The 16,309-nt window shown below is 33.0% G+C and overlaps 1 pseudogene; it reads right to left on the bottom strand.

The window, feature by feature from the left end:
- Positions 1-2,055: 2,055 nt before the first annotated feature.
- LOC147789747 (E3 ubiquitin-protein ligase RHA2B pseudogene) lies at positions 2,056-3,018 on the bottom strand (annotated as a pseudogene).
- Between the last annotated feature and the right edge of the window lie 13,291 nt (positions 3,019-16,309).

Consider the following 16,309-nt stretch of genomic DNA (forward strand, 5'->3'; position numbering starts at 1 on the left):
ATTTTATTTATTTTTAGCATATGAACATAGATTATGATTTTAAAGTTTGCAAATATTTTTAATATTATTGGGCCTTATTTGATCCAATTCTAAACAAATATCAAAGTGGGCTTTAACGATTAAGGCCCATTGATCAATGTGATCAAAGGTTTCCTCGGGCCAGATGGAGATTGGCCGTTGAGTACAAAGGCAGAAGGGAGCTTGACTATAAGACCCACCCATCGAGCAGGAACGAAAGTCGGCCTTAATGATCCGACGATGCCGAGTGGAATGGTAGATAATGTCATCCATGGGCTAAAATTGCAATATTGAATTATAAATTTAGAATTATTAACAATTTCCTAACCATGTTTATGCCGTAACGAAAGTTTACTAGGCATTCGTAATTGAAATCAGACGTCAATGTGACATTAATTTCAAATATGGAAAGTAGAAGTAAACACGGTTTAGTTAAGTTTGGTTGGATAAATTTTTTAGACAATCTCTAAATTTTAGGTTGGTTGGGTTGGGTTGGTGAATCGAATGATCGAATAAGATTCACAACTCGAAAACTCAACTATCGAATATTCATAAGTAACAACACATTCCTAACATATGTAACAAACGTCAAATATACTTAATTTTCATAACAACCCTAAAAGTCGGGTAAGGTTGAGTTTTTTTTTTTTTATTTTTATTTTTTATTTTAAAGTATATCCCAACGCAACTCTCATGGATTGTGTTAGGTAACCTGCATTGTTCGGGTTAATATGAACACCTTTATTGAAAACATCTTTCTACCCAAAATTTCTTCATTAATCCCGACTTAGAATGCAACTTGTATTTGTTTATTTTCATATAGTTGAATTATTGGTAAGTTAAAAGCAAAGAATAACAAAATTTGGTTCCAATTTGGAAATTAGAGTTTGCTTATAAAATTTTGCTTCTTATTGCTTTGTTTTTGTGTTGTTCTTGGATAGGGATTGGCTGGAAAGGATAAGTCTCAAAAATAGCAAAACATTAAATAAAGTTATTTATTTTTTTTGACTAACTTTTAACAATATGAAAATCAATCAAGTGGGAAGAAAATGGTTGAATTATTAAAAATAGACCCATTCAAATTAACTCAATTATTATTCCCCAATTTATGGTTATTATCATTTTGGAGGCGTTGGAATCCAACCATTCTCGACACTATATAATATTGTACACTTTGAGTATACGCTCTCATGGCTTTACTTTGAGTTTCCCCGAAACGGTCTCATACCAATGGAGATAGTATTCCTCATCCCCTCAACTAGCTGACGTGGGATTTTCATCATCCAATACAAATAAAGGTTTCTTTTGTGAGATTCTATCTCTCGGTGGGAGAGGAGAACAAAATATTTTTCCTTTTAAAACTGTGAGTTTGACAACGATACGTAACGAGCCAAACCGAACAATACAATGGGTTTGGGCTGTTACAAAAGATACCAGAGCCAGATACCATATAGTGGGTTAGTGAGGACGCTGGGCCTGAGGGGATGGATTGTGAGATCTCACATCGGTTAGAGAGGGGAATGAAACATTATTTACAAGTGTATAGAATCCTCTCTTTAGCAGACGCATTCTAGAACTGTGAGGTAAAAAGCTAAGGTAGACAATATTTGTTAGCGATGAGTTTGAGTTGTTACATTTTTCTAAGAAAATATCTGTTCGAGTTCCTATAATTGATCCATGGAAAAGAAATGTACACCTTATTGATATAGATAGTAACTTTCAATTGTGTTAAATCTTTTGTAGTTATCTTAGCTAAAGTCGAGTAGTTATTAACTATATTTAGTTAGAGGATGATGATATAGTTAAGTTATTAAGTGATTTAGTATATGGTTTAAATTTGAATTACAATAAGATTAATATAATTATACCCAACTAACTACATCATTCATTTAATATTTATATTTAAATCCTCTCATTCAATTATTCATAAACATTTTTCCTATATTTTTAATCATACTCTAAAAACAATACAATTTTCTTTTCTAAATCTAATTTTATTAATATTATCCACGTGGCAAATAAAAAAAAAGTTACAAATAAACAAAGATGCGGGTAATTCTCTATTAATAAACACCATAGACTGTGCAAATTTTACAGCGGTAAACTTCAAAAGAAAAAAAAAAAAGAAAAAAAAAGGCCCAAGGTCAAAACTGTCACAAGATGGTAAGAAACACCCCGTAAAAATGGTAAAAAGTAAAATAAAAAATGATACTCGGACAAAAAGGTAAAAAAAAAGAAGTGGGCATCAGAATGAGAAGGATACGAAGGCGTGGCAAAAGCGGAGCCGTGGGATCATCGAAGAGAGAACCAGGAGATGAGGTGGTCGGTGAAACGGAATGGGTGGCGCGTGAAGGAAACGCAGTGATCTAAAAGGAGGGGAGAGCGGCATAGAGGGCAGTTGAAGTTGAGATGATGGAGGCAGGCGTCGAGGCAGTCCTTGTGGAAGATGTGGCCGCAGGGAAGGCGGCGGACGAGGTTGCCGGGGGAGAGAGGGGAGAGACAGACGACGCAGTCGGAGGCGGAATCGTGGGAGTGAGGGTAGCGGTGAGAGAGGAGGCGATTGAGGTGAAGATGGTGGGGGAGAGGGGAAATATCGGGGAGGCAGTGGTCGGAAAAAGGAGGGGCGGGGGAGAGAAAGGAGCGGAGAAGGGAGAGGAAATTGGCGAGGAGAGAGAGGAAGAAGAGAGGGAGAGATTGGGAGGAGAAGTCGCTGAGTTGGCTCTGTAAACCCATTCTTCAAAATACTCAAACTCCTTTCAGCGCCACAGCATATAAAATGGGTTGGCTTTGCTGGATTCAAACCAAACCATAAATGTTGAACAATTTAGGTCGGTTCACGGGTTACATAATTTTTAGTTGGGTAAATCTAATAAACCGAAGATAGGGTTACAATACGACTCAATCTTATTATACTTTTAATGTTATTTTTAAAATGGATTGGATGGCATGTGTAGTGTCGAAAGAAGAGAAGCATGTGCATGTCTTTTGGGTGAAGCTTTTAAAAAAGGGTATTAAAGAGAGATGTTTAGAAGCCATTTTATTAGTGGAAGAAATGTGTTGGTGTTGTTTGTGTTTCTAAACACCAAAACGCGTTTCCATCCTTCTGTGGACCTTATTGCACCTCTTTTTTCTAACCCTTTTCAACCTTTATTCTTCTTTTTCCATCCAAATATATATATATTTTTTTAATCATTTAAAAAATCAATAGTTATCTAACATGTATTTGGAACCGCCTCACCAACAACTACCATATATATTATTCTCTTTCAACTTTCTCTTTCGCATTTTCTCTCAAAATTTTTAAAATACTTTTACTAAAAAGTGTTTTCATATCCTTGTAAAAAATGCTTAATTTCCCTCTCACTGACACTCGTTCCTCACTTCAATCGATGTGAGATCTCACCGTACATGTTATATTAATAGTTAAAATCTCGTAAAACTCAAATATTTTATATTCACAAGTCACAACACAACATTAACTTGGATTATAAATGTTAAAATATTATTAATTTTTATAATAGTCTTAAAAATAGTGTAGGGTTAGATTGAGTTGTAACCCCATTTTCAAGTTAGTCCTGCTGGCTAAGTTAACCTGACTAGAAGAATGTCAATTAGTTAATCGACCTGAATCTTTGATTTTTCAAAAAATTAGTCCAATCCAATATGTATGGTTTATGTTGAATAATTAAGATTAATCGAGTTGTGAGATTTTACATCGATTAAAGAGAAGAACGAGTGTCAGTGAAAACACTGGGCTCCGAAGGAGCATAGATTGTGAGATCTCACATCAATTAGAGAGGAAAATGAGTGCCAGCAAAAATGCTGGACCTGAAGAGAGGTGGATTGTGAGAACCCACATCGGTTGGGGAGGAGAACGAAACATTATTTTATAAAGGTATGAAACATGTAAACGTTTTAAAAATCTGGACGAAAAACTCAAAAGGAAAAATGGAAAAAGAAAAAAATCTACTAATAATGAAATTGGACTAATGAAATTGGACTGTTACACACGTCCTCTCATCAATTATGTGGTTAATTAAAATTGAATTTCAATTCTCATTTGAATAATGAAAGTCGGCTTGAATTAATAATAACATATTTAAAAGTAAATTAATTTTAAACAATTCACATGAAGTCAAATAATTCACATGTGCACATGCCAAAAAAAAATGTTAAATTTTATTACACTGAAGAATTAATGAATTACTTATTTTAAAATTGTAAAAAAAAAAAAAAAAAAAAAAAGAAACACCGTTATTCTCTCTTCCTAATTAAATTATAAGTTTAAAAAATACATTTTTCTTATATATAATTATATAAACATATATTTATTTTTATTTATATTTAATATCATAATTATTCTTTTGAAATAAACTCTAATAAATAAAATAAATTTTAACTATTTGAAAACTAATTTTTTAAAATTAAATATTTGAAAATATTTAAATAGATATTATAGGAACTAATTTTACTTTATAAAAAACAAAAATTTAAATAAATAATGAGTTTAATTCGAATTAAAAATAATAATAAAGAAATGAAAAAGGTGAAAGAAAGCGGTTTGGACGGTGAAAGGGATTAAATTAAAAGACAAATACTTAATTAAAGATATAAAATTCAGAGAGAGATTCGGCGAGATCTCCGGGGAGGACTGAGATTAGGATTAAATTAATTTCAGCCACATGATTTATTATTCTAACCTCTCATCATGCAATCACCGCCGTCCATAAAGATTTCCGTATCCCACCCACTACGCTATGCTAATTAATGATGATTAGTATGCTTTATTTAATTAATTAATAAAAGAGACCTGAGACTTTTATCTATTTTCTTTTAGACCCTCGGTTAGGGATGTACATTCAATCCGAAAACTCAAACCAACCTAATCCTAACTGGGATTGGGTTGGATTTCAGATTTAGGTTGAGTTCACTCTTTTGAACTCGATCCGGTTTGAGTTCCAAAAGAAAATGATTGGGTCAACTCGAAAACATAAAAAAAAGAAACCAAACAATTGAACGAGGTCCAATGCCAGCCCAAAGTCGAGCTCAACACACTACTCGTTGGTCTGCGTCTGCCATACTCTCTCTCCAACGTCGTACGCCCTTGATAGCGTTTGATTTGCGTTCGCCATTTGACCGTGAGTCCGAGACTTTGTCTCTCGGACTCTCAAGTCTAAAATGAAATCTCTCTAGGATCGTTCTCTTTCTCATTGTACTTGTTGTGTCAGGTCGTCGGCTTCTCTTTATCTCTCTCAGTCTCAGTCTCTTAGTCTCCTTATCGTTCTCGACACTCGGCGCACCACAATGATCCCTAGTCTTCGCCTCTCCTTCTCGTTCTCGGCAGTGGACGACGACCCCTAGTTTCTCAGATTTAGTTTGAGTTGGTAACTAGTAAGCATTTTTTAAAGTTTAAATTAACACAATTAAATTAAGTCTTAATTTGTTATATAAAACAATAGTGCAAGTGGATGTGAAACTCCTTATTCTCGCTCTAGCTTTAGTAATTATAATGCATGGAAGCCATCATTGCCTGCATAACCTGAATTAGGAAGAAGAAGCCTATTAAATCAACTTGAGATCATTTTTCACGATTAGAGAACAATAATAAGAAGTGCAATAGAAGCCACGATTAGAGAACAATAATAAGAAGTGCAATGGAAGTCGTCATTCCCTGCATAACCTGAATTAGGAAGAAGAAGCTTGATCCTTTTACAAGATTAAAGAACAATACTAAGGAGTGCAAGTGCAACTATTCTTGTAAGGACTATACTTTTGATTACTAATTATTGTGAAACTAGCATTGTATGAAACACTTAAAAACTTATTATAGAAAGTACAGGGGAAGACAAAGGACTAACCACTCTAAGTTTTCAACTTTCGTTGGATGGAAAATTGTTAGTAATATTGTTACTTCATTATTTAGTCAAATAACATGAAGAGGAGCATGTACCAAAATGATAATTATGGATAAGTTGTCATTTAAATTCGTAGTGAACGAGTGTTTCAAGTTGTTTTGTAGTATTACATATACTATGTTTGACCATCATTAGTAGCCATTTCTAGAGATATATTTCAACTATTTCCTTAAGAAAAAAAGAAGTTAAAATACTTTTTAGTCATTCATTCCAAGGGTTAATCTTACCATTGATACGTGGATTTCTTTGCAAAACATTAACTACGTTGTTATCACTACACACCTTATTGATTCATAAATGAAATTTGCATAAACGAATTCTCAACTTTTGCCAAGTTGCTAATCACAAGGGAGAGACTATTGGTAAGATTATTGAAAGTTTTATTAGAACAAGGGATCGATAAGGTTTTCTCTATCACAGTTGATATTGCAAGTTCCAATCATATAGTTATTTTTGTAGATGATAAGAAGACTTAGAAGTTGGAATTCACTCGTGGAATAAATTGTAAGTTGTACCCACGTAATTAAATTAACTGTGAATGAAGAAGGACTTAAAGAAATGCATTACTACATTTTTAGTATGGCAATGAGTGAGTGTTAAATCATCCCCAAGACATTGACAACATTTAAAGATTGTGTTGAACAAAAAAAATTGAAGGAGAAAAATGAGATTATGTTGAGTACTTCACAGAAGAAGATCATGTAAACAAAAGAATAGGACCACTAACCATTCGTCACCACTAACCATTCGTGATTAGAAAAACGTTTCAGTGTTTGTAAAGTTTTTAAAGGTCTTTTATGATGTCACTACAAAGATAAGTGGTTCTTTATGTATGACTTCTAATTCTTATTTTCATAAACTTTTAGGTAACTAAAAACTTTTAATAAAGTAGAGTACGAATGTGAACTCTGTTTTAAGTTATGAGTTCAAACGTGCAAATTAAGTGTGACAAATGTTGGGACTCAGTTGTAAGAATTAATAAATAATTTTGATGTTTTGGAACAGTGGGGAGCACATGAGTTTAAACCTAGAGTTTTATTAAAAAAAAAAAAAAATGTCAGGGATGTTTTAGTACTTTGAGTGTTGACTGTAGCTTCTGAATCAACATTTAGTAGATGTTCGAGGATTCTTGATTCTTTTAGGAGTTGTTCTGACACCTAAGTTTCGATATTTATGCAAAATTAGATCGATAGAAAATCAGTATCATTATATTTTCTCCAACAAATTGAAGATTTAGAGATACATTCTAAGATTGACACAGGTCACTCCAAATCTATTTGATTCTCTCTTTATTGCAATGCACTCTATATTTTTATATCACAATTTATATTTTTCTACCTTTTCATACGATCGAAGACCCTTCATATAAGGATTCAAAAAAAAAAAAAAAATAATCGTCGTAAGAGACACGAGACTTCCGACGATGCAGCCAACCACCCACGATATTTTCTAAACATCCCTCATACAACAATTGTTGCACAAAGACACGTGCAAGTTGAAAAAGAGTGATATGTAGAGAAAGAGGGAGACATTGAACAAATCTAGCTTTCTCGGAGTACAACGTCGGCGACGCTTCAATTTGGTTTACATGCTTAACAGAGGACGAGAAGTGCTGCAAAAGTAACCATCGATGACCTCGAGTACACAGAAGGTAAACCACTCTTATTTTGTATTACCGTCGCGTTGTTTATTCACAGCTGGCGAGACTCAGATTGTTGGAAGTTAGGATGTAAACGAATTTGCGCTTGTAGGTGCACTTGAGGTTTTTGGGACACCGTGAAAGTGGAAGAGAAGCTACGAGGAAGGTCTCAACAATCGTAATTCGAATGGAGGCTTGTAGGTACACTCAAGGTTTTGGGACGCCGTGAAAGTGGAAGAGAAGCCAAGAGGAAGGACTCGACAATCGTAATTCGAACGAAGAACCAATGAAAACGAGCGTCGGAGAACGTCAAAAGGAGAAAAAATGAATGAGAAATCGCAAGGTACGAACGTATATATATATATTTTTGAAATCGCGAGTCATTGGAATTCTCGGGGATGCCAGCGACTAGTTAATATAATTATTTTTGTAACTATTACACTACTTGTGTAACAAAAGGAACAATTATAAAAGAATAAGTAGAACCTAAATCAAATATAGTGAAATCATAATGTCCTAGGATTGATAGTGTACCTGTGTCGGACCTCCCATACCTTTGTTGGGTGAACGCATTAGCCCTAGCTTGAGAATGATTCTACACAGGTTTGTTAGCCACTTTCAATGCTCCAATGGTTTAGGTGGATTTTCCGTATTCTTAGTCAAGTCGTTGATGGGAATGTGACCCTCTTAGCCACATTGAAAACAAGCCCTTGTGCATCTTCCCCCGTGTAGCTTTCCATGTATCGGGCACCCTATCTCTCCCCTTCCTCTGGTCCCATCTTGGTTCCTGGGTTGTCTATCAGTATGTTGCGGAGCGTACCTCTCAACATGTCTAGGGGGAGGGCGGTCGACATAGTGAGGTCTATGCACTGGTGGCTAACTGTCTGAGTCCTTCGAGTGATATGACTATTTGTGTCTCACTGTAACTGTTTTCTCTCGACATACCTCATCTCTAAGTCAGTGTTTCGATTTTAAGTACGTATATATAGTGTTGTAGGCTTATTTTCTTCAAAATTCAAGTTGAAGTTTCGATATTATAATTAATGTTAATGGTTTCATCCAAAACTAACTATAAGTATATTTTTTAATTTTGTTTTCAACTAGAGATATTATTAAAACGGTTGAAGTTTATATTTTATAAAAGTTTAAATATATTTTTTATTAATTTAACAACAAATCCAATGAAATTATAATACATTTACTCTTTTTTATAATAAAAATAATAATGAGCTTATCTAAATTCCAATAATGATTCAGAAAAGACAAACATAAAAGTGTGTATAAATGGTTTGGAATGGAAAGCTCGAAAAACGAACTACACAAAGAAAGTGATCATACATAAATCAATTTAAAATTATAAAATAACTTTATCACCTTTAAATGAAATTATTTATTTTCAAAATCCCACCTCCTTATAGTAATAAAAAAAATTAGTTGAAAGAAGATTTTAATCGAAAATAGAAAATAGCAAATAGCTCGATAAATAAAAAATTCTTTTTTGGTACCCGAAAACATATCTAAAAAAATGAGACGGAGCTTATAGCTCGAAAGATTAGAGCACGTGGTTAGGAACCATGTTGTACGGGTCTTGAATCCCTTCTCACCTACAACCAACTAAATATTATAATCGAATATAACAAAAATGGATGAATATGGATAAGATTGTAAAAGACCACACAACCATAGGTTGAATGAAAAAGTAATAGAAAAGTTGGGTTCTTCAAGTTCCCATTATTGTCCTTTTAGTTTTAAATGCTTCATTAAATATGGATTGGAAACTTATCTCTTTAATCAACTAGTTGAGTTTTTTTTTTTTTTTTTTTTTTTTTAAATGAAAAAATACCTTTAAATTTAGGGTAGATTCCGCTCGGTGTGACCAAAGAAAAGTATATCAGTGAGAAATAATATACTCAATGGAACGAAGCTTTTTGAGTAAAACCAAAAGTAATGACGTAGTGCATATGTTTAAAGTGATGATAATATATCAACGTAGAGACATAGGATTATCCCAAAGACGGTTGAACTTAAAAGAAAGTGAAGGGCCACAAAAATAACGTAAAACTGTTTTGGTCTCATGAGCATCATCGCAATATTGACATTTGTATAGGGGTGTCTTACCTTTACTTGAAATAGTATGTGATTTGAGTAAAATAATTAGTAAGTAACCATATTATTGGGGTCTGGAAATGCAATCGCATGCAATATGATAAGATCTTTCTTTCATAAAATATTATGGCATGACCTTGGGGTTCCTTCCTAGCGTGTGCAAATTTGATGTGTAATTTCCTTATACATGGCTAACGCACACACATAGGTCCACCAAGTGGGTTCGTATACATACCCTTTGGGCCTCGCTCATTGGGGTAACACATGCTTAGCAAGGTACACGTCTGTACTAATCATAACGAGAAAATATCCTGATGCCTATGACACACATTAATGCATGAGATCTCCATAGCTTAGAATCGTAGCATAAGTTTATGTTGCAAGTCAAACCTCATTTATGCATAACATAACAAGTCTATGAAACATGCATATATAATTCTTCTCATATCTTTCATACTTAACATAATTTACATGATGTGGTGTATAGATGTTTATGCATCATAGATATCATAAACATGATTCCACAACATGACATAAATACAATATAGCATAACTTATAATATTGCATAGCATTTCATAGCATAACATATTATAACATAATGAAAACCAAACAAGCACGAATCAACCTATATGAGCCCACGGTAAGTTAAAATATGTTAAAGGGTTTAGTCAGTCTAATGGTCTTAAATAATCTTCTAATTTAGTTTAACACACTTTCAATTGGTGAAACAATGGTTATACTCACCTCAATTTCCTTCGATAACATAAAAGACAGCTACATAATTGTTCAAAATGGAAAGATAGAGCCAAAGTTTGAATTGGTGTGGGTTAGACAGCCGAAGATGGCGCAGGTTCGAAAGTCTAGGTTGTCAAAGCTGAGGTCTAGAGCTTGGTTCGGTTCCCAAGCTAACTCCGAGTACGCTTCCTCTATTTTTTTTTTCCTTCTTATTATCCAAATTGGTGGAAGGATGGTAGGGAAAGGAAGAGTGAGATGGAAAACTAATTTTTGTATCGTTTATTAACACTAGATCACTTCATTATAAACATCGAGTTGCAAACTTAGCTGTGTCCATGGACATAACCTTTATATGCAAGTTAACTACAATTGGATCAAAAGTATCACTAATTTTCTAATGAACCATTGGTTTATGATCCAATCATAAACTGAATTCTCCTTAGGCTAATGAGAGGGTGAGGCTCCAGCATTTAAGTCTCAAAAGGTAGGCTTATTGTATTGACTATAAAAATCATTTCACCAGCGCAAATCAAACGTGTACTCATAGATAGAATTTCTTAACTCACTCAAAGTTAGAATTGAGTTGCATATGATCATGTGAAATATTAATTTTCTCAATTAACGAGTTTATGAAAAGAGATTAAAAATTTCACAGCCCAGTCTTATACAAATCTATTGTAAATGACACCTCACTCGCATGTTTCCACATGAACGATTTCAATCAAATTATTTGTAACTATTACAAAGCAGATTGTATTAGTCGTGTTACCAAAATAAGATAGCTAATGATCTTATGTATATATAATACGCTCCTAGTTTATTTCTTGAATATGAACCTCTAATATATTAACGACATAATGTTCAAGATTACATGAATAGCCTTGAATCTTTTATGTAATGGATAACTAATAGCTCTTATTAACAACGGTAATTTGTCGTAAACGTAGTGTGATTCTAAGCGCAAAATACATTTGAAATTATATTTTATTCATACTTTTTAATTCTTTTCAACCACCAAAAGTCCCACTTATTTTATCACAAGGTTGCTTAGAATCGCTAAAGAATACACAGTTATATGGACCATTATCGACAAACTCACCAAGTCAACATGTTTTCTCTCTTAAAAGTCTATGTTCGCCCTAGAAGAAGAAAACTAGCGCATAACTCATTGGTATGTTTGAAGTTTTGGTCTTGTGAATGTTGTTCGGCAAAATCACAAATTTGAGGAAGCAACATGAGTACGAAAAGAAAAAAAAATGAGAGTTAAATATCTAAAGTTCTTTTAAGGATAGACAAGAATTTTCTTCACAACGCGACCACTGTACATTCAACCCAACAATCCAGACCAACCCAACTCGAATTATAAAAGTTGGGTTAGGTTGGTTTAGCATTTTAGATTTGGTTGTGTTCATTTTCTAAACTCGAACTAATTTGGTTCAATTTCGATTCATAGAACAAAAACTTAAAATTAACCCAAAAAAAATAAATAAGCACTACTCATGCACAAATGGGACTCCATATTCATTAACAACCATTGTGTTAATTTTAAATTTATTGTTTATAACATGAATAAGCTAACAATCATTGTAAATCTATTTCAATGGAAGTAAAATATTTTTATAATATTTTTTATTTTTGTTAGGCATGGTTTCTTTTAAACAAATCATTTTTATTATTTTATCCTTTTCACTTTTAGAATAAGGAATTCTCCAGAAGTGCCTATATTTAGTTGTTTTAGATTTATGACAATGTTAAACTATTTTAAGATGTTACCATATATATATATATTTTTTTTTGCTTGTTGTTATTGATGAATTTGTTTTATTAGTGATTATAGATTAATTTGTGTTTGTTTATGAATTTTTAAAAAAGAGGGTATCAAATAACTATTAGATAAATAAAAAAAAATTTAAAAATTAAATTTTTCTTTAATAACCCTACACAAAACTAAGTTGGTTGGATTGTGAAAATTTTTGGGTTGGGTTGGATTACCAATCTAATAACAAGTTCCAAAAAAATCTCTAACCCAACTCAACTTGGAACATGTACACCTACCTGGGTTGAAGAGAGTAATAACGGGGGAATCACGTTTTTGTAGGTGTATAAAAGCATTATAAGATCCAGAAGAACGCAACGAGAAAACGACCGTCAGACACGCTCGAGAACAGAGAGAAATTTGAAGAAAATCGCGTGCAACCGGGTGGAGAATTTAGCTAACCCGTGGCCCGAATCAAGACAACCCAAAAACCCTGTCCACTCGACCCAAACCCACACGATCAACCTAACCCATCGCGTCATCTATAGCCCAACTCCAACAGTCTAGTCGTTCGCGGCCCAACCCCAGACGTACGCGGAAAGTCTGAACCACACGATAACGAGAAAAAATTATTATATACCACTTCCTAAGTTTTGGACCGGTTAGACTCTCCACATTGGTATGATATTGTCCACTTTGAGTGTAAGCTCTTATGGCTTTGGTTTTTGGGCTTCCCCAAAAGGCCTCATACCAATGAAGTTAGTATTCCTCCATTGGTATTCCCCAGACGTACGCGGAAAGTCTGAACCACACGATAACTCGTCACTCACGCCCAACCCGAGCGATAACCTGCGCCTTCAATGCCGTACGTGCCCAACACGTGATTAGCTTCCAGTCGCGGCTCCTATCGACTCCACTCGGTGATTCTCAGCTCAACTCGACGATTCTTGGCTCGACTTCGTGGCTTGGTTTAGCTCAGCTTGGCAGCTTGGTGACTCAGCTTCTTGGTTTAGGTGGCTCGGTATAAAAAAAATTATTATATACCACTTCCTAAGTTTTGGACCTGTTAGACGAATAGGACTCTCCACAATGGTATGATATTGTCCACGGCTTTGGTTTTTTGGGCTTCCCCAAAAGGCCTCATACCAATGGAGTTAGTATTGCTCACTTATAAACCCATGATCATTCCCTAAATTAGTTGATGTGGGACTTTCATCATCCAACAGGACCCTCCTCAAGCTATGTTTGACCTTATTTGAAGCATTTGAGTTCAATAAGAGTATAAGACTACTATTTACCCAATTTAGTTAGTTTTATGACTTATGTTAGAAATAATCTGTCACATTCTATTTAAGCTAATATATTAATATGCCTTGTATATGCCATATGAATTGATGTAGGTAAGAATTGAGTATTGCAACTACCAGGTATTGAGTAACATCGTGCAAGGTCAACCCAATAAGTGACCTTATTATCGATATGATTTGATGATTTGTATGATGACACGTACTCTGTGGTTCTGCACATGTTATATGTTTGATATATGTGATATGTTTGTGAAACGGACTATGATATACTTATGAAGTGATATGACTATGATATGTTTGTGAAACGATATGACTATAATATATTTATAAAATACTATGACTATGATATGTTTATGGAATCATATAACTATGATATAATTATGAAATTATATGACTACGATAAGTTCCTAAATGATATGATTATGATATGTTTAAGAAATGATATGACTAGATATGGTTATGATATGATATGTGCGATATGTTTATGAAATGACATGACTAAGATATGTTATGAAATGACAAGACTATGAAATGTCGATGATATGTTATGACACGTGTTATAAGGTGAAGTATTGATGATACAATATATGTTGTGGTATAAATATAATACGTGCATGATAGGATATGATATTCGAATGATATGTTATGTACATAATATGTCATAAGACCATGTATGTTATGAATGATACGAGATTCAACCCCGATACATGCCTTAAAGGCTATGTTGAAAAATGTTATGATATCAAGAAAACGAAAGGGGGTTGTTTTACATGATAATGAAGTTAAATGTTGGGACCTCATGCATCATTGTGTGTTCCTACATCGGAGAATATTCCCTCATTATGATGGTACAGATGCATACATTACGAGGCAGGAAAGCGATCATTATGTTTATTATAATGTTGCGACGGTCGCTATACCTAATGGGTGTCCGACATCAACAGCTTCAGAGAATGCTCGTCCGACCAAGAAAGGGTCCCAGGAGGTGTGTGAACTGATTAGTGGGCTCATACTCACACGTGTGTGCCGTGTGTAGAACAGTAAATACACATCCAATCACTCGTATAGGATAGTCGCCTAAGGGAATATAGACTGAAAGGATAGACCCCATTCATGATTGTATGTAAACCATTGCACATGCATCTAACCCTAGTAGTGGGGTCAGATTATTTCTTAAAATACTCAAGTCATGTCCTAGTTCTATTTCAGGTAAAGAAAAAATATTTCTGTACCGCTGATGACAGCATTGCAAGTCCAAACCATTGCACATGTATAGGATAATGTGAATTTATTTTCTTAGATTAGGTTAGAATAGGGTGTTTTTATCCTTAATGTTTATTTATTTTATTTAGAATTTTTTTATGTCGTTTTAAAGACGTTTTCGAACACGTAAGTCCATGACAGTATTTTATGTTGAAGTTTCAAATGATTATTTCCGCACAAATGAATATGTTATGTATACAGTAGTGAGTTTAGATTATCATAAATCTAGGGTCGTTATATTTTTAAACTTTCAATTTTATATCTATTAGATCTTTCTGTCTAAGACGTCTAATGTCTCTAAACTTTTGTGCTTAATATGTTTATAAAATATTTGAATTTTTAAAAATTAATCAATATATTTGATATAAATTTAAATTTTATGTCTAATTAAAATTTAAATAGATTTTTAAAATTTTTAAAAATGTTAACTTGAGGTTAATTTATTTTAAAATTGAAGAATTTATTTTACATAAAATTAAAATTTGAAATACCTAATAAATAACTTTTAAAATTAACGTAAAGTTGGAATCTTTGAAGGTATTGAAAGACTTAGTATTAATAAACTCTCTTTTTCTTTTCTTTTTTTAATTAAAGTTTATTCTGATGTAATTTCTATATAACACTCTAAAAGAATAGACCATAATAATAATAATAATAATTAAATAAATAAATCTAACCGAACTTTAAAACATTTATTTAGAGAGTTTCAAAATTTTTTATATAAAATTTAGCTAATAAAATAATGTTAAATAGTGAAAAATAAAATAAAAAATTGCAAGGTAAGTCCATAAAAAGATGTTTTTTTTTTTAATTCAACCATAGGATGCAAATTTTTTGTTAATTTGTCTATAGAACTACGTTTACGTTGGCTTCAGCTTGTTATCTCAAACGTTTAAATTTAGTGATTATTTATTAAAAATAAGTTATAATTGAAAGTTTTATAATATTATTTTCCTCCCACTACTAGCCCTACTTTTTCTTTTAAAATAAAATTGTCATGATTATCATAGAAAAAAAGTATTTAAAAATTTTCATTTAAAAAATTGTCATGGATTTAAACGTTAATAAACCACGGAAGCATGGTAAAACAAATATAATTGAAATAAGAAAGAACATCTGCAATCAAAGTTTAAAGATGAAAATGCTACTAATCTATCATAATTATAGAACTATGACGTAAATATAGAAAACTAATTATTGTGCCTTTATTTTATGGTCTCCTCTACTATTATCATCATCCGTACATGAGGCTCTTGCCTTACCTAGAAAAATGATAGACATAAAATGAGTATTTAAAAACATTCCATAAGTGACTCCATTATTAGGGTCGAGAAACACAAACACATGTGACATGCTTTATGACTAATGGGACATACTTTTCATGATGACTTCTTGGGCTCTATTTATTTATTATTATTTTTCTTTTTATAGGATCGGATGCATAGTACTTCTTTATTTATGGTTCTTTTACGTGTGCATAAACCCACTGAACAAACTTGCATATGTATCTAGTAAAGAGAGAATTTTGAAGATAATGAGAATAATTTAAAAGTTTTAGGTTGAAAGAAG

This window comes from Cucurbita pepo, chromosome 13 (genome assembly GCF_057944985.1).
Source record: "Cucurbita pepo subsp. pepo isolate OVF chromosome 13, ASM5794498v1, whole genome shotgun sequence".
Lineage (NCBI taxonomy): Eukaryota > Viridiplantae > Streptophyta > Magnoliopsida > Cucurbitales > Cucurbitaceae > Cucurbita > Cucurbita pepo.